Source organism: Sus scrofa, chromosome 13 (genome assembly GCF_054392235.1).
Source record: "Sus scrofa isolate SSC_HxYL_T2T_F1_AM1 chromosome 13, Sscrofa_HxYL_maternal_Yorkshire_Landrace_v2.0, whole genome shotgun sequence".
Lineage (NCBI taxonomy): Eukaryota > Metazoa > Chordata > Mammalia > Artiodactyla > Suidae > Sus > Sus scrofa.
Window position 1 is genome coordinate 51108902 of NC_139395.1, and position 21204 is coordinate 51130105.

At 42.8% G+C, this 21204-nt stretch overlaps 1 protein-coding gene and 1 pseudogene across 26 annotated transcripts in view; both read left to right on the top strand.

Annotated features, from left to right (window-relative positions):
- Window positions 1–21204, top strand: part of CACNA2D3 (calcium voltage-gated channel auxiliary subunit alpha2delta 3) — a 924345-nt gene that overhangs the window by 53907 nt on the left and 849234 nt on the right. The window lies entirely within an intron of this gene.
- LOC146397345 (small integral membrane protein 10-like protein 1) lies at window positions 8776–8983 on the top strand (annotated as a pseudogene).

Below are 21204 nucleotides of genomic sequence, written 5' to 3' on the forward strand. Positions count from 1 at the left end.
TTGATGTTTGCTCATTGGAGTTATCTTAGCTCTAGGACAGGGCAAACTTTTTGAAGGGCCAGGTAGTAAGTATTTTAGGCTTTTTGACTCTTATACTGTGAAAGCAGACATAAACAATATGTAAAATAATGGCCATGGCTGTGTTCCAGTAAACTCTCTTTACAAAGACAGGTAGTGACTGGATTTGATCCTTGGCTTGTAATTTGCTCACCCTTACACTAGGATCTGCAAAGTGCTGCCCACTTATTGGGATTGCAGCTCTCAAGAGTGTTTGTGGTAAAAATCACCCATGCTTCCAGATACCGCCTTCCGTCTGGTTTGAAGACAGGCAAAAGGAGATTATGCCTTTGCTGGGGGTGGGGAAGGAGTGCGTTTTGAATGATTTAATGGTAAATGATTCTCCTGACAACTACATTTGGTGAAATGAGTTTTAAAGTGGGTTGGGATCTCCATCTTTTATTGTGGCTAAGGAGGTGATGTCCTGGTCTGGGAGCTCGAACAGAACTAAATAGAGGTACTTGAATCTGTTTTGAGGAAAAGCCTCAGGTTTTTTTTGAAGGAGGAGATGGAAGTTAGGTGGTGATTTGAGGGGTGCCATTTCTCCTGTTGTCCTCTGCCCCAATTGCTGGTTAGGCCTTTTTTGCTGAGCTCTTGCTCTCTCTCTCCGGACTGGCCTTTGGAGTCAGGCAAACCAGCTCCCATCCTCAGAGCTGGATTTGCCTCCATGCCCTGGCTTCATAGAACATTGAACTCTTCTTTGGGAGTCCAAATAAGTGCAGTGACTTGAGTTTTTCTTGCCATTTCAGATGCCACATTCTGTGTTACATTCTTTGTAGCTAACTTTCCATCACTTTTAAAAGGGCTCTGAAGCATAAAGGAGCCCAGTTCTCCAAGTGTTGGTACTAAGCATTAGAGAGTGTACACTTCTGTGCTTTGTGCTGTTACATTGGGTGTGGGTTTCGATTGTCCTGACTGCATACCTCCAACCAGATTATGAGTTTTTCTGCTTCCCTTGTTCCAATATTCTGTTTTTCCAAGTGGTTTGCTCAGTTTGAGATTTTCTTTTTATGTGTTTAAGGAAAAAATGGTTCTTCTGGACCATAGCCATGAATGCACCGACTAATGCTGCTTTCAGAACATATTTCTGTTCACCTCCTTAAAGCTTTTCTTTTTTGTGTCACAGCAATTCCTTGTTATTATCTTATTTTCTGACTTCTTTTGAAGGAATAATGATGGTGGCCAATTTGTGCATTTTGCAATGTTTTAATTCAGTTACACTCATACTAAAGCTTATGTTGCAAACATAAAGGCGCACACACACCTGAGTTTTTCTCTTTGATTCAGCCTTAAAATCTGTTTCTCACATTGTTCGCATCTGTATATTGTGGTATCATTAGCTTGTGTAGCTTTGCAGTGTCATTGTCATCTTGTTGTTATCAAATACAAGAACATTTTCTTTTGTCATATTTATATCCACTTTCAAAACCACTTTGCAGGCATTTATCACAAGGCGATTTAAAGCCTTCTCTTCATTTTTTTGGTTTTTTGTTTGTTTTGTTTTTTTCTTTTCAGGCTGCCCTGTGGCATATGGAGTTCCTGGGCCAGGGATCAGATATAAGCCACAGTTGTGACCTACACCACAGCTGTGGTAACGCCACATCCTTAACCTAACCCACTGTGCCTGGCCGGAATCAAATCTGTGTCTCAGTGCTCCAGAGATGCTGATCCTATTGTATCACAGTGAGAACTCTGTCATTTATTTTTTAGGAATCTTGGCTTTTATATATTTTTAAATATGAAAATTTATGATTTGCTTGTCTTGTATGTCATTTTCACTCTTTTTTTTGGCCACACCTGTGGAGTATAGAAGTTCCCAGGCTAGGGGTTGAATCAGAGCTGCAGCTGCTGGCCATAGCCACAGCAATGCCAGATCTGAGCTGCATCTGCAGCCTATGTGCAAGTTGTGGCAACACTGGATCCTTAACCCACTGAGCAAGTCTAGGGATCGAATCCACATCTCGAGGATGCTATGTCAGGTTCTTAACCTGCTGAGCCACAATGGGAACTCCCACTCTTGACTTTTTTTTTTTTTTTTTTTTTTGACTGCACCTGTGACACACCGAAGTTCCTGGACTAGGGATTGAACCTGCAACACAACTGTAACCAGAGCCATAACAGTGACAATGCCAGATACTTAACCTGTTGAACCACAAGGAAACTCCTGATTTTTTAAAAAAAATTCCTTCTTTCTGATATGTTTTTTGTTTTCATCCAGAAAATATTTACCCAATCCCTTCTGTGGGCAACAAATGTCCCTCTACTCATTTACATGGACTTTACTTATTAACCTGTTCTCCGAAGATTGTGCTTTCTCCTTTGGGTGGAGATGTTTGCCGTGATCATTTTAGATAGCTTAGTGAGGGCTTATTAGGAGGCTTGGAGGTAGGAGTCAGAAGGGCCTGGATATTCAGTGCAGCCTAGACTCCCTGACTGGGTGACCCAGAGCCTCTTCTCTGCAACATGGGGATGATAGTACCTCCCTGAGTTGGGGTCGTATACCATGCGTATAAAATGTCTCTCATATGCCTGCAGGAGAGCCAGTGTCCCAAATGCAGGAGCTGTTACCATGATAACAAGGAAAAGGTGGATGAATCTGTTCTCTCTCCTCCCAGTGTGAATCCCTTCTCATCTACTTAGGAAGAAATACTGTCTATCTGAATATGCCAGCTCCCTGAGCCCTGTCTATTTCTAACCTGAAATGCTATGATTTGTTATAGTTACATCCCGCCAATTCAGATTCTTTATCTGTGGCTGGCTATTTTGGGTATTGGACCCACAGTTATTTCACAAGAAGGATTTGGCAGGATATCTTCAGTTTCCTAGGTTTCACTGCTTGTAACAGAAACGGTAGGTGGAACAGTCACTTCATGGCCAGGTTGCTGCCCTGGATACCTAGGAGGTGTTTTTTCAATCTCGTTGGACAATGGAGCCTCCTTAGGCTTTTTCATGGGATAATTAGCTTTGGAGGATCCTTGGTTTTGGAAAATAATCCTGTCTCTATACTTAATCCTTCTTGTTTTAAAGCTTCCATGAGAGTTTAGTTTTCAGAAAACAATTTACTTTCTTTAGTGAAAACCGTCACCACATGGTGGTAATGCTATTACAGAAGTGGATGAAGGGCCTGAGACAAAGCTTGTGTGCAGGATGCTGAATCTTCGACTTCAGGCTCTTGTGATTGCTACCAAGACGATGTCATCTTAATTTCACTGGTTTTCTATGTGGTTGGATTCTTGCTTCCTTGTCCCCAACATTTATCTCTAACATCAAGAGAATGCTGTTGCTTTTGTAGCTCATGAGCAGTGCACGCTCAAATTTCAGCTCTGTGAAATTGGTAGAAAATTAGGTAAGGAGAATTTTTTTAAAAAGGATTACCTTATTTAAAAATATTACCTTATTTCCACTGATCTGTCATCTGTTTCCATGGAAATAGAATTAGGAGATAGTTTCTGATGAGCATTTTCAGGGCTGGCTCCTGATTCCCTTTGCAGTTTCCATAGCGATGGAAGCATGCGGGTGAAGACAGGGTAAAAAGGGTTCCATACAGTAGTGAGCAGCCATGTGCACTGTGGTCCACACACTGCTCTGGAGGTTACTGTGGGGTCAGATTGATTATGAACCCCCTGTGATGCTAATACTTGCTGGAAGCTCAGAGGTTAATACTCAGAAAATGACCTTGGCCCTTAGATGGGAGGCTCTCTTGTTTTCCACCCTTATCTTTGTTTTCTAAAATCAGCTTCAGAGACAGCTTTAGTCACTTACCTTTAGTCACTTACCTGGTCACTTACCTTTGCCTCCTTAGAATTATCTCTAAAGCATCTGAAACAATCAAGTATTGATTACCTGAAATTTGGGTAGCTCTGGTCTCCCAAGGTGGGCAGAAAGAGAGAAGCTGGCTTTTGTTTGCCAGGAGTTCAGTCTCCCTGAGTCCATACACTGACAGAAGCTTTCAGATTTTCTGTCTGCTTTTAGTAAGCAGACACGGGAACAAAAAGGAAAGGCTGAGTAGCATTGTCACGAACTGTGCTTTGCTATTTCTGAGGTATGTATTGGTTGTTTTCCCTGGAAACTTTAAAATTGGCTTTCTGCTTTTACTTAAATCCAGTCAGTTTGCACCTTTACCAAAAAAGTTGGTTAGGAGCTGATACCATCAACAGAAGAAATTTTTGTTTTGTTTTTTTTTTTAAATGGCTTTTGAAGAAAGCCGTTTTAAAATAAGTAAGGATGAAATGGGATGTTTGAGTGGGTTTCCCCGCTTTTGCATCCTTTTGAAACGGCAGAATATGGGACTGTGAGAGTTGTGGCTGCTTGGTAAGGGGATGCTTTCTGGAATTAAGGCCCTTTAGGTGCTGGTCTTGAAGCTTCATTGGCATAGCAGACATGTCTCCTAAACTTTAGCTCCAAATTCCTTTGAGTTGGTGGCTGATAGGATCTGTAGTGGCTTGAATTTCTCACCTTTAAGCTGTACTTAGCTCATCCAGAAGGCCATTTGACCTTTCTCAGAGGTCCAGAACTTTTTTGATTTCAAAAGAATGAAAATGGGAATGAAGGAGTTCCTGTAGTGGCTCAGTGGTTAATGAACCTGACTAGTATCCATGAGGATGTGGGTTCGATCCCTGGCCTTGCTCAATTGGTTAAGGATCTGGCATTGCCGTGAGCTGTGGTGTAGGTCACAGACTTGGCTTGGATCCCTCGATGCTATGGCTGTGGCATAGGATGGCAGCTACAGCTCTGATTTGACCCCTAGCCTGGAACCTCCATATGATTCGGGTGCGGCCCTAAAAAGACAAAAAGAAAAAAAATTTTTTAAATGGAAATGAAAAACAGCCATGGATTTACTGAGGATTTTATTATTTGGCCCAAAGTGGGAATAGGACCACTTGGATCTTCTACCAGCATCTCAGTAGTTGAGTGTGGATTACTGATACATCGAAAGTTCTGAAAGCCAGAACTTCAGGCAGCCTTGCTCTAAAAAGGAGAAGGCCCTTTTAGGGGGGGAATCCTGCTGCTGATCTTGGGGCAGCTATCCTCTGTTCTTCAATTCTGACCCAGGTTGATCTTGACTTTTCAGGGTGCTTGGCTGCACCTCTACCGCTCTCCTGCCTGATGGCAGAGGCACCTCACCTTGGTCGAATTTTATTGAGATCCTCCGTTATTCTTCAAGTGAGTCTGCAAGCTGGACTCCTTTATGGACAAGGATGTCTCTGTCTGTGCCTTGGATGTTCTTAGCTTTAGTTTCTGAAAGACCCCCCCTTCCCCCTTTACCCATTCTATGTTTTTACTAATTTTTTTGTTACTCCTTTTTTTTTGTTAAACCATAATTGGGAAAGGAAAAAGAAAAATTGCCAGAAATATGAGTGTAAAATGAAGAACAACCTTAGTAGGATAATGACTGTGCTTCTGAGACCCTCGCCCAACCATGTGGGGAGGTGGATGGAATGGGTGAGACTCTCAGATTACCAGGTGGGACCGTACACAGCTTGTTGGCTGCACACTAGCTTTGTGCCTGGTAGGATACCAAGTGACCTTGCTTAGTGCCCATGACTTTGAGTGGGCATATGGCAAAGATCTGTCCCTTGAGTGAATGACTGAGTGTAGTTACCATCTACATTTCATAGACAGGGAAACTGAGGCTCATGACTCGTGTCAGCCCAGTACTATAAACCTCAAAACCACACAGCCACTGAAATACTTCAGCTTACTGCTGGGCTAGAGTCTCACCCTAGCTTACCTCAGCCTGAGGAGGCCTGGGCCACAGAGCTGGGATTAGGAGCCAGGCCTTCTGATCACCAGCTACTGGTTCCTTTCTTAGTGGCTCTCTTTGTAGTTACTGTCTTTGAAGCCCTGGTTTATGTGTTGCTTCCTCTGTGGAGTCTTTCAAGAACTGTGTCTGCCTGTTGCCTCAGCAGGCCTGGCTGCTCCCCTGCTGATGTTGTGAATGCACTTGGTCAGTGACCCAGAGCTGGGCATATTGCCTGCACTAAGCCTACACTGTGTGTCTAGCCTCCCAGCCTGGGAGGCCCTTGAGGGCAAGGGCTGCTTCTTCCACCCTAACTTCCAGCAGGTGCTCAGTGGACGTTTGTGGAAGGAAGGCACCCTCTAGATATTAACTCTGTGTTCTGTGAGCTAGCAGACCATCTGGTTGACCTCGTGGTGCTGAATAACAGAGATTTCCTAGGATGTCTAGGATCCTAGAGGATATAAAGCTGGAATCCCCTTTCTTCTCTGTGCCCAGTGGATGGTTCTAACCCAAGTGTAAATAGCAGAACAGCTGACTCTTAGAGTGTTCACTCTTCACTTATTGTGTGAAAAGGTTTGATTATAGGTAGAACTACAAGCTGTCAGGTAGAACATGAAGGTCTTATTTATTATATAAGGATGTACTTTATAAAGAAAGTGAGCTTTGGTGATGAATGGACACCAATTATTTTGCGGCTGTTAAGATGTTCATATTTAGTGGTAACAGCTACCATGAGGGATTATAAAAATAAATAAACTTCCTCGAGGATGAATTATACCATTCAGTGGTTAACATCCCATTAAGAACACTGGTTACTTACAATTAGACTCTTAAAGAAGTTAGTAATAACCCTGCATTTAAACAATAGTTATGGTTAGGCATACCAACTGGAGACTTTGCTAATTCCTTTCAATTAATTCTAGATAAATTGTTGGGTTTAAAATGGATGCCTCTATTAAATATGTCCTAATCTAGACCCCTATTAAATAAAGAATGCTTTTAAAAATGAGATCAGAGAGTCATGTAACTTTGCTCCAGGGTCACGGCTGTTGCGTCAGGATTAGGATTTGAATCTACCATGTATACTTTAAAATGCTTTTCAAGTGTTTTTCTATGAATAGTCTGATTTACTTTTTAGACAGTTCTTGCGAGCTGGCCCAAGTCCTGTTCCTTCTTGAAGAGGAAATGGGTTTCTGTGGACACGAGCTTTGGAGTGGATTCCTTCTTCTATGCCAATGTTGTTGTGATGGGAGCCCCTCATGGCATGATTGTGGGGGGGGTGGGATATGAAGCCGTGGGATGTCCTGGGCTCAGAGTCTGGCATATACTAAGCTAACACATGAGCTATTTTTAAAATGATATTTTTAGTGGTTTGAAGCAAATATCTAAATTTGGAAGTTGGTTTTGATACCTTAAATAATCTGATGCACTTAAAATTTCTATAAATATACCCTTTTGGAAATATACTTACAGGCAATAATATTTATCAGAGTTAAGCTTTATTTTGCCCCAAAGCTGAAGTTATAAAGTAATTTTACTGCAAATACTTATGTTTTCTATGCCAGGACTGATGGCAAATGAGGGTGTTTTGGGTAAGCCACTTAGCATGCTACCTTTTCCAGCACTCACTGAGGAGAACTCATCAACATTCAACAACTTCCTCAGAGTGGAAAAGTCTATTTACCTTAAATGAGATTTTGCTTGATTGCTATTTTTATTTTGAAAATCCAATTTTAGCTTTTTGCCTCACATAATAATGAGTTTTTTGATAAATATTGTCACCCTTTATTAAAAGTGTAAAGGAGAGGTAACAGCTTTCTGCAGTGAGGTAGTGTAATAAACAAAATCAGATGGTAGGAATCTGCTTGTCATTGGCATAAATAAATGCATAAAAGGGAACTTTTTATTGGACAGACAGGAAGAGAATGTTGATGGTAACTTTGGAGAAATTGGATGCTACCTTTGAAAATCCAGAGACTAAATTCTGAAATGAGTGTTAGTCTCCTATTTGATGTAGAGGGACTACAATTAGAAATATTTGATAATTGGGAGTTCCCCTCTTGGTGCAGTGGAAACAAATCCGACTAGGAACCATGAGGTTGCAAGTTCAGTCCCTGGCCTCGCTCATTGGGTTAGGGATCCGGCATTGCCGTGAGCTGCGGTGTAGGTTACAGATGTGGCTCACATCTAGCCTTGCTGTGGCTCTCGCATAGGCTGGCGGCAACAGCTCCAATTTGACCCCTAGGCTGGGAACCTCCATATGCTGCTGTGTGGCCCTAAAAAAAAAAAGACAAAAAAAATTGATAATTATTTCTGGTTGGGTTTTACTGTGATATAGCTGAGTGCACTAGACATGTGATGGATGGTGACTGGGGAAGTGGACCCTTGGTGATCACTTCCTCACCGTTGGCTTCCTTTGGGATGGCAGAAACTACTTATCATGGCACAAGACAGAAAATAAATCCTAGAGGCACCATGTAGTTCAAGTGACAATTTGAAAATAACATCCAGTGAAATTCCTTTGTGGTGCAACTTAAGGATCTGGTGTTATCACTGTATCGGCTCAGGTCGCTGCTGTGGCACAGGTTTGATCCCTGGCCTGGGAACTTCCACATGCTGTGGGTGCACACCACCCCCGCCCCCCCCAAAAAAAAGAAAGAAAAAAAAGAATCAGATCAGTGAATAGAAGCTGAGGCACAAATTCAGTTAACTAATAGAGGAACTCATCTGTTAGGGACTGGATCATTGGATGGAAAGCCTGTTTCTGAGTTTTATTTCACAGTGCATTATGACATTTCTTTAAATCACAATTCATCGGCCGCTGGGGAAGTAGCAGCGGCTGCGTGAGGAGCGAGAGTGAGCCAAGTGGCCGCTTAGCCCCTGGCGCCTTGTGATCAAGGCTGTCAGTAGGGGGTTTGCAGGTGGGCGATCACCCTCGGCTCTCGGCACTGCACTGGGCGAGCGGAGACAACCGGTCCATGGCTACCACGGCGGCTCCGTCTTCCTTGGCCCTAAGGGGCCTGACCCAGGCTGCGGCCCCCAGCTCGTTCCAGCGTCTTCTGCAAGGGGCTGTCCCGCACCCTGGTTGCCTTCTTCGAGCTGGCCTGGCAGCTGCGCATGAACTTCCCTTACTTCTACATTGCGGCCTCTGTGGTCCTCAACATCCGCTTGCAGGTACACTTCTAGAGCCCTCAGTAAGCAGCCAGTACCACCGGCCAGAATGACAGCCGACTGACTCCCAGGCGCCCCTGCGGCGCGGTGGAGCTGAGGGCCAGGAGCCCCACTGTCTCGCGAGAGCGTCTGGCCATGGTCCGGGCTGCGCTCTGCGCTCTCCGCTCTCCGCTCTCGGCCCAGCTTCCTAACTGCGTTTGCCGCCAAAGTGCTGGTGAAAGAAGAGGCATGCGACTCCAGGAACAGAGAACTTCAGTTAAGACCCACAACAGTATTTAAGAAGCTGTGCCTCTTTAAAACAAAAAACGAGACAAGCAAGATGCGTTAAGGGAAGGCTACTAAGAGACTGAATTATAAACAGGACATTGAATGATTTAAAAGCGTAAGATCTTAAGACTATAACGTGGAAGGCATAGGTTTTCTTTATCCCACAAAAGAAAACAAATAATCAGAAACTTTCAGCGAGGGAGTTTCCTGGCTGACTAATGGTTAGGACTTGCTGCTTTCACCACTCTTGGGGCTGGAGTTCAATTCCTGGTCCTAGAACCGAGATCCTACATCAAGCTCTGCATGCTGTGGCCAAAAAGAAAAGATACTTTTATTAAAACAAAACAACAACAAAACAAACTTGTACAGGAAATGCATCCTTCAGATACCAAACAATGTAAAGTGCAGCAAGATTTGGATCAGAGGGTTGGAGTGTAAGAAAGTGGCCTCCATTTCGGGGTCCCTATAAGTAGCATGTAGTTCAGAGACCTTGGAGCCAAAGAGAAGGAAATCCAGGCATAGCACAAAGCTTCTCGATTTATCGAATAGCATTTAAATAATGTAAATGCTGTTTATGTTCTTCATCTTTTTAAAAGGATACTTAATTATGGTTACAAAGTTGAATGCAAGTGTTCTCAGCCTTGCTGATGTAAAAGCAATTTCCAGTGAGGATGGAAGGGGAGGTACATGGAATGGTAGTGGAGTCCTTATAAAACGGGAAGTTGGGAGATAACAGTCTGTTGTTGATGGGGAAGAGGGCATTTTATTAATTAAACAGTAGCCATAAAATTGCTAAAATATAATTATGAAAGAGGGAGGAAAAGAGAGGGAAATAGTATGAGGTCAACAAGAAATGCCTAAAGATGACAGTTCTGGTGGAATGTCTCAAAAAGAAAAACATGCATTACCTGATGTGTTTGAATATAGAGTCAAGAGATTTTTGGTATTTAGAGAATCTGGAGATAATTTAGTTGTCATAGATTTTTTTAAATTAGGCACAAAGCTGAGTAATTATGAACTCCCAGGAAAAATAAGATGTATAAAAACTATACTGCATACTTCAGCTGTGAATGGTATTAGTTATATAATTATGTAAGTGCTGAAGACATAATGTAACAAATTATTAGGTAACATTGGGGAGATTGGAGAGGAGATGTATGCATAATGAGGGAGAATCAATCAAGATCTAATACAGAAAAGTTGATAAAAAAGCAATATAAACATGTTACTTAGAAAAAAGTACAATAAGAAATACCTAAGAGTTAAAAGGGATTGTCTCTGGAGAAAGAAAATCAGGGATGGGCAAAGAAAAGGTGGAGGATTGCTGTTTTGCATTACCAGTCTAACAATATTATTTGATTTTTCTTATCCATATATATATTTTCTTTGATTAAAAAATAATTTAAATTTCATTTTTAAAAGTCTTCCAGGTAATTGAAATGTACACCATTGATTAAAAGCACCAGAGTAAAAGTTTTTAAATCAGACAGATGTCTGTTAAAATGCAAACAAATTTTGTGGAGGCCATTGATCTTGTCTAAACTTCAGTTTCCTCAGTTCTATTAAATGAGAGTAAAAATACTCATCTTGAAATATCAGCCTGAGAATTAAAAATAAACCTGACTTAGTGCTCCATGTATATACAATAAACAGTGTTTGTCATTACAGAATATCTCATTAACGTATGAATAAAACTTAAAATTCTCAAAAAAAAAATCGCAATTTATCTCCATTTAAAAGATATAATCTTCCTGTTCTCCTGGGAGTCAATCAGAGACAAAGCTCGACTCTTTTTTCACCCCATCAAGTGACATCATCTCCTCAAAGAACATTTTTTCACACTGTGAAATGTAATTGACTTGACCCCCGCAAAAATGAAATACAAACCACCACAGTTCCAGTGAGCAAGAAAGTGAAATTGGGTTTGGGAGAATTGGGGATAAAAAATGAATTTTTTTTGCTACTCAAAAAAATAAAATGTAGTCAATGAGATATAGGGAGACCTCATAGTTTCATAGTAGTTTTCTGGTTCATAGTGCAGTGTCTGTTGAGAATGGTGGGTTACTGTGGGGTTGATGTTGGTCTTGTCCCCTGATTTGACTACAAGGAGCTTGGAGCCGGGGAATGAGAGGCAAGCTGTTGAGAGTCACAGAGCTGGTTGAGGACAAGGTGGGATCTGCATCCTGGTACATGTGCTCCCGGGGGCTGTTTGCCAAGGTGCCCTTGGTGTCTCTAAAACTTTTCTTTTGAGAAGTCTGTAGATTTTTCTTTTTATATCTCAGTGTATGGTGTTTCCTTAGTTTCTAGGTTCATATTTGCTTGAGTTTAAGAAGAGCCACAAAATAAATAACTCTCCAACAGAGACTTGGACAGTGACTGATTAGAGCACGTCTCTCTTCTTCTACTCACTTTGATTTAGGGAACTTGGAATTGCCTCAAGTGTCACCTGCTTTTTCCAGGGCATCTGTCCCTTTGCATTTGTGACAGTCTTTTGAGATGAAACTCAGCCATCGGAGGTCAAGTTCAAAGGCGGTGTAGTGGTCATGAGCACAAGAACATGTAATGGTTAGTCTCTTTGAGTGCAAGAAACAAGTGCTCTTATGGAGCTGGAGAAATAGAATGATCAGAGATTCAGGCTGGTAGGGGAAAGCCGGGGAACATTTGTTGCATACTCGACAAATCCTTGACTTGTCAAATCCTTGGTGCTCCCTTGATCTTTGCTGCAACCCTAGGATATGGCTGGCATTTGCGACCTATTTTAATGAATACCATCCACTTCTGTGATTGTGGACTGTGTGCCAGGCTCTGTGCTAAAAGACATAAGTGTCTTTTCTTCTCTAATTTTAGAGGCATACAAATAAGCTCTAAGAGCCTGGTCACTTGCCCGAGATCATCAGTTCCGAGTCCCTAAGTCTGGCTTTGAGCCTGGACTTTGCCCAGCACCAGCGATAGGAGCACAGAACATATGAGCCCCCTGGTGCAGCGTTCCCTTCCCCCTCCCCCTCCTCATCCTTCCCTTGCCCTGATGGCTGATGAACCATCACATGTGGAAGCACTTTATGGTTTATACAGGTTATTATTATACCTGATCAACTTGAGTTCATTTTGGGAGATGGGCTCCTTTCCTAAGCATGCTGCATGTTCTCAGCTCTTCTTGGCTCACATTTTTATTTTTCCTTTGATTCAAAGTAGTGAATGTGGGCGAAATGGAGATTTTCTCTGGAACTGGAATTCCGGAGTTTTCCAGAGTTAATAACAGAAGGGTGCAGAATTTGTCTCTGTCAGCAACATTCTGAGATGAGAATCCCAACCATGACCAGTTTCGGTGAGGAGAATAACTTCTAAGTTAATGGGTGACTGAGGCAGAAAAGCCCTAAATGGAGAGAACTCAGTGACCTTGTGTTATTACCCCAAGGGCCTGAGTGGAGGCCCCTGTGTTTTGGAAGCAGGAGGGATTTGTCTGCACTTCTTGTAGGTTCTGTTCATAAATGTTGTTACTCTTCTGTTGAAGAGCAGTAATGAACCCATTGGTTTGGAATGTGACACCATGGAAAAACCCATTTTAGTATCACAAAGTTGAGATTCCTGTATTTTTCAGATTGTAGTTCTAAATGGCTCTCAGAGTCCAGAGATTTCCAAGCTCTGCTTTGTCCTGACCATAGGCCTTTTAGGATACAAAGAGAAATACATTAGAATTAAATGGTCTTTTTTTTTTTTTTTTTCTTTTTTCAGAAGAGAGATTCTTCACAAAAGGAATCTTTTGAACAAATAACTTTGGGAGATTCTACTTTCTCAATTTTCAAACCCTCTTGGCAAGTGTTCATTTGCATGTTAAAGGCTCTGAGGGGTCCTGAGAAAGAAGCTTATTTAATTTTACCCTGGCATTTCCCAATCTTATTTAGCACCCCAAATTTTAATTTGCCTGAAGCACACTTCTAGACATGGGGTTTTAGATACTTAGAGATTAGTCACACAACATCTAAAGGTTAGATTGTATTTACTCATAAACATAGTATCTACAGATTCAAGGCCAAATCCTTTAGACCTGGAATCAATAAACTTTTTCTTTAAGGGGCCAGATAGTAAACATTTTGGTTTTTGCAAGCCATAAGGTCTCTGTTTCAACTACTGGACTCTGCCATTGTAGCATGAAAGCAAGATGATATATAAACAAATGGACAGGAGTTCCCATTGTGGCTCAGTGATTACGAACTGGACTAGTATTCATGAGGATGGAGCTTCGATCCCTGGCCTTGGTCAGTGGGTTAAGGATCTGGCATTGCTATGAGCTGTGGTATCTGCTGGCAGCTGCAGCTCCAATATGACCCCTAGCCTGAGAACTTCCATATGCTGCAGGTGTGGCCCTGAAAAGCAAAAAAACAAATAAAACACAAAAACAAAAACAAACAACAACAACAAAACAAATGGACATGGTTGTGTTCCAATAAAACTTTATTAACTGAAACAAATGACAGGCTAGATTTGGCCTGTGGGTTATAATGTGCCCAGCCTGTGTTAGGTCCCTGGACCCCAGATCACTCTGCTGCACATTCTGTGCTGTTGCCTCTGGCTGTAATACACATTTTCTTGATTCAACAGCTCCTACTCAGCTTCCCTTAGAGGCCTTCTTGGCCTCTTGGGGGCAGCTTGAGAGCCTGCTCCTCTGTCTTCCCGTAGTTCTTCATGGCCTCCTCTTTCATAGCCCTTTGCATTGTGTTGTCATCACTTGTTTACTTCTCTGCCCCTGCTGTAACTACAAGCTCTGGGGGCAGGGTCCTTCTTACTGGTGTGTATCTCCAGCTACAACAATGAAGATAGACAGTGTACCAGACACACTGCAGGCACTCACTGGGAACTTGTTGGATAAATATGATGTTGTGATAACTTGATACATTGTTTTGTCTTGTTTTGTTTGGGTGAACTCTTGGAGATGATAGTAAATACAGCAGGAGGAAATGCTGTTTTCAAATAAAAATTTAAAGCATCTCCAAAGACATGGATCATTTGGATGAATCTGGGAATGAATTCTATATCCTCTAAGGATATATGCTTCTCGGGTAAAGGAAGAAATGAGGCTACTGTGAACTGTGGCAAATTAAGCATGTGGAACAGAAAAACCGAGTGAAAATGATAATTTAGGGGGCAGTGGGGAAGTACTTGAAAGATCTGAAGGCATATTTTTCTCCTTCTTTCTCCATGTATTAGAGATTAAATGATATAGATCTTTTTCTCTTTTCACCCAGGCCTTTAAAATATTTTTTTTTCTGGTAATTTCTCTTCATATTATATGACTGCTCTAATTACATCTCTAGTTTTAAGATAATAGAACTGCATTTTTAATGTGCTCTCTGCTCTATCTGGATTTATGATTGAGTTAATATTAAAATAAAGTAGGTGAATTAAAAGGGAATGAACCTTTAAAATCTCAGATCCAACCCTAATGCTCATTCAGCTGCCTGGCTGTCCATCTCTGGAGCCAAGAGAGCCCTGTTTTCACCTGCTTTCCCAAATGGGAAGTCCCTCTAACCTCCAAGGATGGCCATGATCCTGAGATGCCCTGATGCGGACAGAAAAGAAGGCTGGCCTGGTGTTCCCTAGGGACTGATAAAGACACTAGAAAAGAGTCTTTTCATCTAGAAGAGACATTCTGGCTATCCCAGAGTCCACTGTTGGGTGTCTGAGACTCTCTTAGCATTTGTCCCCTTCTGCTGCTGTCCCAGGGTACAGGGTGTAGTGACTTTCAGAGACCTAGCAGGCAGAATAGTCCTTGACATCTTGGCCTTCAGTCTCTGGATGACTCCATCTGTATCTGGCTTGATTAACTGGCTTCCTGTCTTCGATGTTAGCAAATAAAACTCCATGTACTCAGTTGAATATTAAATACCACCATGCCCGTTTCTCACTTTAATCTTATAGAAACTGGATAGAAGGAAATGATAGAGATTTCAATTGACAACTGAAATAATTGGATACCACATTAATGTTCCTGATTTCATTAAAACACAGGAACTTCAAGGAACTCATCTGAATGAAGGAAGTAGACATACAAACTCAGAATTACAGGGCTAGAAGATAACAGCATATATAAGGCACTGTGGGGGTGTGGAGGAAGGCATCACTAGTTGTATGGAATGGGCACTAGGCAGCCAGGAAGGGCTTCCGAGGTGCAGTTGTGATGGACATAGGTGTTTAAGGATGACCTGGTGTTCATGATATAGAGGGACAGGGTGCCATAGCTTTATTCTCAGAATAAAATTCCCCACTAATTGTCTGATCCACAGATACAGCATCAGGGAATAACAGGGAATTAGGTTTTTCCAGTTCATTCCTCAGAGCATTTATAGCTGAGGAAATTATATACATGGAACTCATGATATGGATCGCTAAACATAGGTCATTGGTGTGCTTGTTCTGTCTTTTCCATTGTTACATTCGCTTTTATCAAGTATAAAAAATGAACCAGGAGAAACTGTGAGTAGCAGGAGAAGCTGTGCAGGAATTACCCTGAAGGGACAACACTGCTGAGAGAGTGATGATTCAGCACCGAGGATAGTGACATGCAGCCTGCCCAGCTCTGGGACCTGGTAACTCCTCTTGGTTCACCAGCATTGGATGTTGGTAAGCAATGGTGCCTTTGCAGAGTCTGTATTCACTGTGCCCCACGCTGTGCTTAACTGGCTGTCTTAGATTAGGCTATATAACCCTCTTCTGGAGGCTAAGTACTTGAGTCCATATTCCCCTGGTGTAGACACCTTGGAGTTGGGATCAGATCTTGTGGGCTCTTCTGCTCCTGAAACAGGTAGAAGGCCATGCTTGCTGTGTTTTTGTCCAAACAGTTGGCCCAAGGTTATAGTTTTGCTCTCATTCCTTTATGCATGAGGAATCTCCATGCCTTTTCCAGGTCATAGATTGTGAACATAGGGCCCTTTCTCTAAGAGACCCACAGATCCCACATTTCCAAACTGGCTTATTTTTCTGTTTATCAGTAGAGTGACATTAGTGGTGATATTCACTGCCAAATTATGTAGAATAAAGAGTGTCACTCGTTTAGAACTTGGCAGGCTGCTCTGACATCATTTGTGGTGTTTGTCTCTCAGCAACTTAGGATAATGAATTTGGCCTTTGACTATTAACAAATTGTATTAATGAGTTGATGGAATTTTCTCCACCCCTTCCCTAATACTCTAGCCTCAACCAGAAGTGAACCTGAGGTATCTGAGTCTCCCACGTGACTCGGCATATTTTATTGCAAGCGTTAGCTAAAACGACCCCTTTACATTGGCTTTGGAAATGCTGGTTCAACTTTGTTGAAGAAATTCTTGGGTGTTGTGATCATAAGTCCATTCCCACTTAGCTAGGTTGTTGACTTGGAAGCCTCTGTGTATGGACTTGGCTCCCTGAAGACATCCCATGGTGGAGAGTTGTATGTGTTTGTATAATAGAGCTAGCAGGATTAAGAAGGAGCTTTCCATGGAACAGGCCCCCTGATCCTGTGTGTGGTGTTTCCAGTCTGAAAGGGCTGGCGTCTTTATAAAGAAATTTTTTCATATGACTATTTCAAAACAAACTCATTAGAATTAACAGTGCTCATGGACATTTGTGGTTTGGCATAATCAGGGCCAGCGTCATAAGTGTGCGTCCTGTTCAGTCACACATGTCCCCATGCTTAGAAGGGTCTGCATTTGGTTTAACGCTCTGCTGCCGCTCTCTTGACATTCTTTGTAATTTTTGAACCAAGGGCCCCACATTTTCATTTCGGACCGGGTTTTATAAATTACATAGCCCCTCCCAGGCATAAAGTACTATGGAAAGAGAATAACAACTAGAGTACAAGGATCTTGTAGACACTTTTGTAGACCCTTGGGGAGTTCTGAGTCCATAGAGGGTACAAGGGATTTTAATAGATGTTCTGTTTGTTAATAAATGTTGTATAACTATCCTTTATAGTAGATAGTTTTGCATAAGGTCAGTGAAGACCAGAATCAAAGGCAAAGGCAGTAAGTGGCCTGTGTCTCTCTCTACCTTATTTCCTCCCTCCTGCCCCATCCTTTGAGATGGAGAGCCCAGGAGGCAATGAGGAGGGGTGATAGCCCTGCTGTCTGGTGCTGGATGAATGTCCTTTGGGAGGTGGAGCAGGCTGGCCACCTCTGGGCATAGGATTGGCAAATTACTGGGATGTGAGATGCTTCTTACTCAGCTTTAGGAGGATGTTGTCTGGAGCTGTGAGAGTCTGAAGATACCTCCTGGAAGTCCTTTCCTACCCTCTGGGCATGGAGGAGAGGCCGAGTTAACCAGAGACCTGGTGCCAGCAAGTGGACCCCATAGGCAGGCCTGTCTGCCCTATTAGCTGATTCTAGGTTCTCTGCACCTTGACCTGGGAGGGTTTAAAAGGGAGCTTTTAATTCTTACATCATTAAGGTTAATGAATGCACATAATGTTCTCCTTTTTAGTCTTCAAGTGTAACAATCCATCCTTTTAAGTGCTTTCCCCAGTATTCCTCGTTGGAGGTGGGGTTATGACAAAGAGCTGCAGGGAGGAGGAGGTACCCGGAAAGGGCAAATGTTTCTTAAAACCTCTTCCCTGAATAGAAGGCACAGAGACAACGTGAGAATATAAGGTTTAGGACCTACTGCTGCTGGTCAGAAGGTTATGTTCTAGGCAAGTGACACCTCTTCCTGCCCTGCCATCCATGTGCACAGCACTTTCTGCCTTCCTCAAATCGAGAGATTTAAAACCTCACAGCACTGTAACCTTTGATTTTTAGCTCCAGCTTAAATCTTGAAGCATGTCACTATCAGAGTTTCTGTCTATAGAAACCTTTGAATGTGAACCTCAAAGTGATCCCCCTGGTGTGCTTTCTCATCTCCTCTTTCACAATGACGACATTGGCAATAAGCCATTTTGCTTCCAGGGAAAGCAAATCTCTTTCTTCTGACTCTCCTTGTAAGATTATATAGGATTGTAAGTGCAGCATTCTAGAAACATTTTTTGACCATCCTGCTGCAATAGCAGAACTGTGAAGGTGCTGTGGACAGAACACAGGGTGGGGATCTGTAGAGCTGCATTTGAATCCTGACCCTGCCAGGCGATGGTCATTTGATCTTGGGCAAAACAGATAACCTCCTTGGGGCTTGGTTTCCTTATCTGTAGAATGGGGATCTCTGTCTAAAAAACAAAAAAGAAAAAAAACCCTTCAAGGACTGTCACTGTGACCCCAAGAGCCTTGCATGGTGTTTTGTCTGGTGTGTTTGCTCCTTGAGCAGTGTTGGTGGAAGCTGAAGAAAACTTTCCCTTTGTTGAGTTGGATTTGTTTTAATTAGCTGCAGTGAACTCCCTCAAATACAGTTAAGAATTCATATGGAGCTAAAACACATTCTGCTCTGGGGAAATGGAGGAGAACCTTGAGGCTTGGATACAGCAGGCTTTTCCACCCACTAAAAAAGAAGCAGAACTCAGGCAGCCTCAGGGAACGGGGGCAGTGTTAGGGGACAAACATGTAATCTTCATTGTCTTTTTATAATGGGTGATCACATCAGATTAATGATTTTAAAATGAGTATTTTTCTGCCCTCTGGCCGTATTTAATGTTCTAGTGCTTTTTCTTTTCTTTCTTTCTTTTTTTTTTTCATATCATCAACATCATCATCACCATAATACTATTCAGTTCAGTATTTTTGGTTTTATAACCAGGCTGAGCAGTACAATCCATTAAATGGACTTTGTAGTCTGGTATCCAGGGAGCTCCTTGGAAGGAGAAGGGCAATTTTTTTGTCTGTGTTTCCACAATGAACTGACCGAGCATGTGGAACTTGGTGACATGCCCTCTGCTCCTGGGGCATGTGCTTGAGTGGGTGGCATATTCATCCTCTCTTTTGGCAGTTGGCCCTGGAAGAGCTCAGATTTAGCCTTGGGCAAAACTGAGTATAGGTGTTAGGACTGTGTAATTGGGGTAAGTTGTGAACTTTTCTGGGCTTCCATATTCTGGTGCTTGAGGACAATGATGGATAACAATATATACCTCCACAGGGCTGTTGTGAAGACTAAAAAGGTTTGAAGAGCACAAAGCACGCAGGCGATAAGGGGCTCCATAGATGTTAACAGCCTGTTGCTGTGGCTGATGTTAGTATACAGTGATAGTTAATCCTCTGTTTCTGTCTTGAACTTGGAAATGGAGGGTCCTAGGATGCATTGACATTGAGGGACTTGGTGGAAGGAGGTTTGGATATTTGGGATCTGCCAGCTGTCTTCTAGTGCATTCCTGCTCTCCCTGCAAGTTTTCTTTAGAATGTCTTGTGCCATCTATAATGACAGAATCTGAGATGCAGTGTTTTTTTATTCTCTGTCAGTCAGCAGTGCCAAGTGACTCAAGAGTGGGTGGCCCTTCATCCTCCCACTTCCAGAAAGTTCTTTCAAAGACCGCTTGGGGGTGGAGGGGAAGACTTTTCTTTTTAACACAAATGATGTATTTTGACAAAAATATTTCACCTTGGCGAGTTTATGCTAAAGGGGAAATGCCTGCTGTTACAAACAGTGCTTATTTTTCCTTCTTCAAACAGGGCATAGACACTAAGTCCCCCATGCAGCCTGTGGAGACAACCTGTGACTGAGGCAGGGCTGGTATGATGGGTCCATTAATCTTTGGTAAAAACATGGAAACCAGAGCAATGCCCCCACAGACTCCTGGGGTCTTTCAAAAGCAGAGACCTAAAGGAGGGTGCAGCAGCCCACAGAGAGCACATGCTTTTGAGTGTCCAAACATCAGATCCCAGTGTTGCCACCACCAAGGGGTCTGGGACAAATGATCCTTCTCTGAGTGCGTTACTTCCCAGTTAAGTATCACAAGAGACGTGAAGCCACCTCAGCTCCCCACATGCTTATCCCCATACACCCAAGGGATATGTGTGTGTGTGTGTGTGTGTGTGTGTGCGCGCGTGCACACACTGTGCTAACTATAAATTGTTTTCTGGGGACCGTCGATGCTGCCCTCCAGGTGACTCAGGTGGAAGTAGAGATGTACACTGACAGCTCTGCGGCTGGTGGGGGGAAAGTAACTCTTAATTGAGCAGGTATTATGGAGCCTCAGAGAGACTTAGAGACCCAGAGGGAGTCCATCAATATAGGAGACCTACAGTGGAGGACTCCAAGCATTACAGGCAGTGAAATATTTATTGTAGCCCTATTGGGCAGCATCGACTGTCCTTTGTCATTCCTCCTGTTACTAAGGCTCTTCATGATTCCAGTTAATGTTTGTTCGTCGGTGACCTTGGCAGGCACTAGGCTAAATGATTCATCTTTAATCCTTCTAACAACCTTCTGAGGAAGGGACAGTGTTATGGAAACCATTTTTCAGGTGAGGGAGGGCAGGAGGTGTGGAGAGGTGAAGTGACACTCCCTGTCCCAAGGTAGGTCGGGGAGGCTCATTCCAGTCCAGGTGATGGGACTTTGTCATCCTTGTCTTTGGATTCCTGGCTGGAACTGTGTGGAACAGTGAGGCTGCTCTGAGTGAGCTTTGTGCTGTCCACAATCAGACAGTGGAGAAAGCAAGCAGCCAGAAGGGGTTTTGCATACCTTCTTGCAAATTGCCTCTTGTAGCCCATGCCTATTCCAGGGTCTAGGTTTTCTGGGATTAACTAGGGCTTTTCCTCTGTGCCCAGTGGTAGCATCTGGTGACATGATGATAATAAAAATTTGAACCCTAGTTTCTAGGCACTGTTATTTTTCCAAACATTATCTCATTCAGTCTGTTAGATAGGTACTATAATTAGGCCCATGATTGATGTGGCAAGTGAGGTGTGGGAAGGTTGAGTAACTTGTCATGGGACTAGGGACCAGTGAGCAGGGGAGGACAGGTATTGTTAGGGTGGTTGGATGGGGAGTACCTTCCCTTGGACTTTTGTGGCACTGACTCTGGTTGTCCTAACGTCACAGTGATTGGAGGATACTACTGGCATTCATTGTGCAGGGCTCAG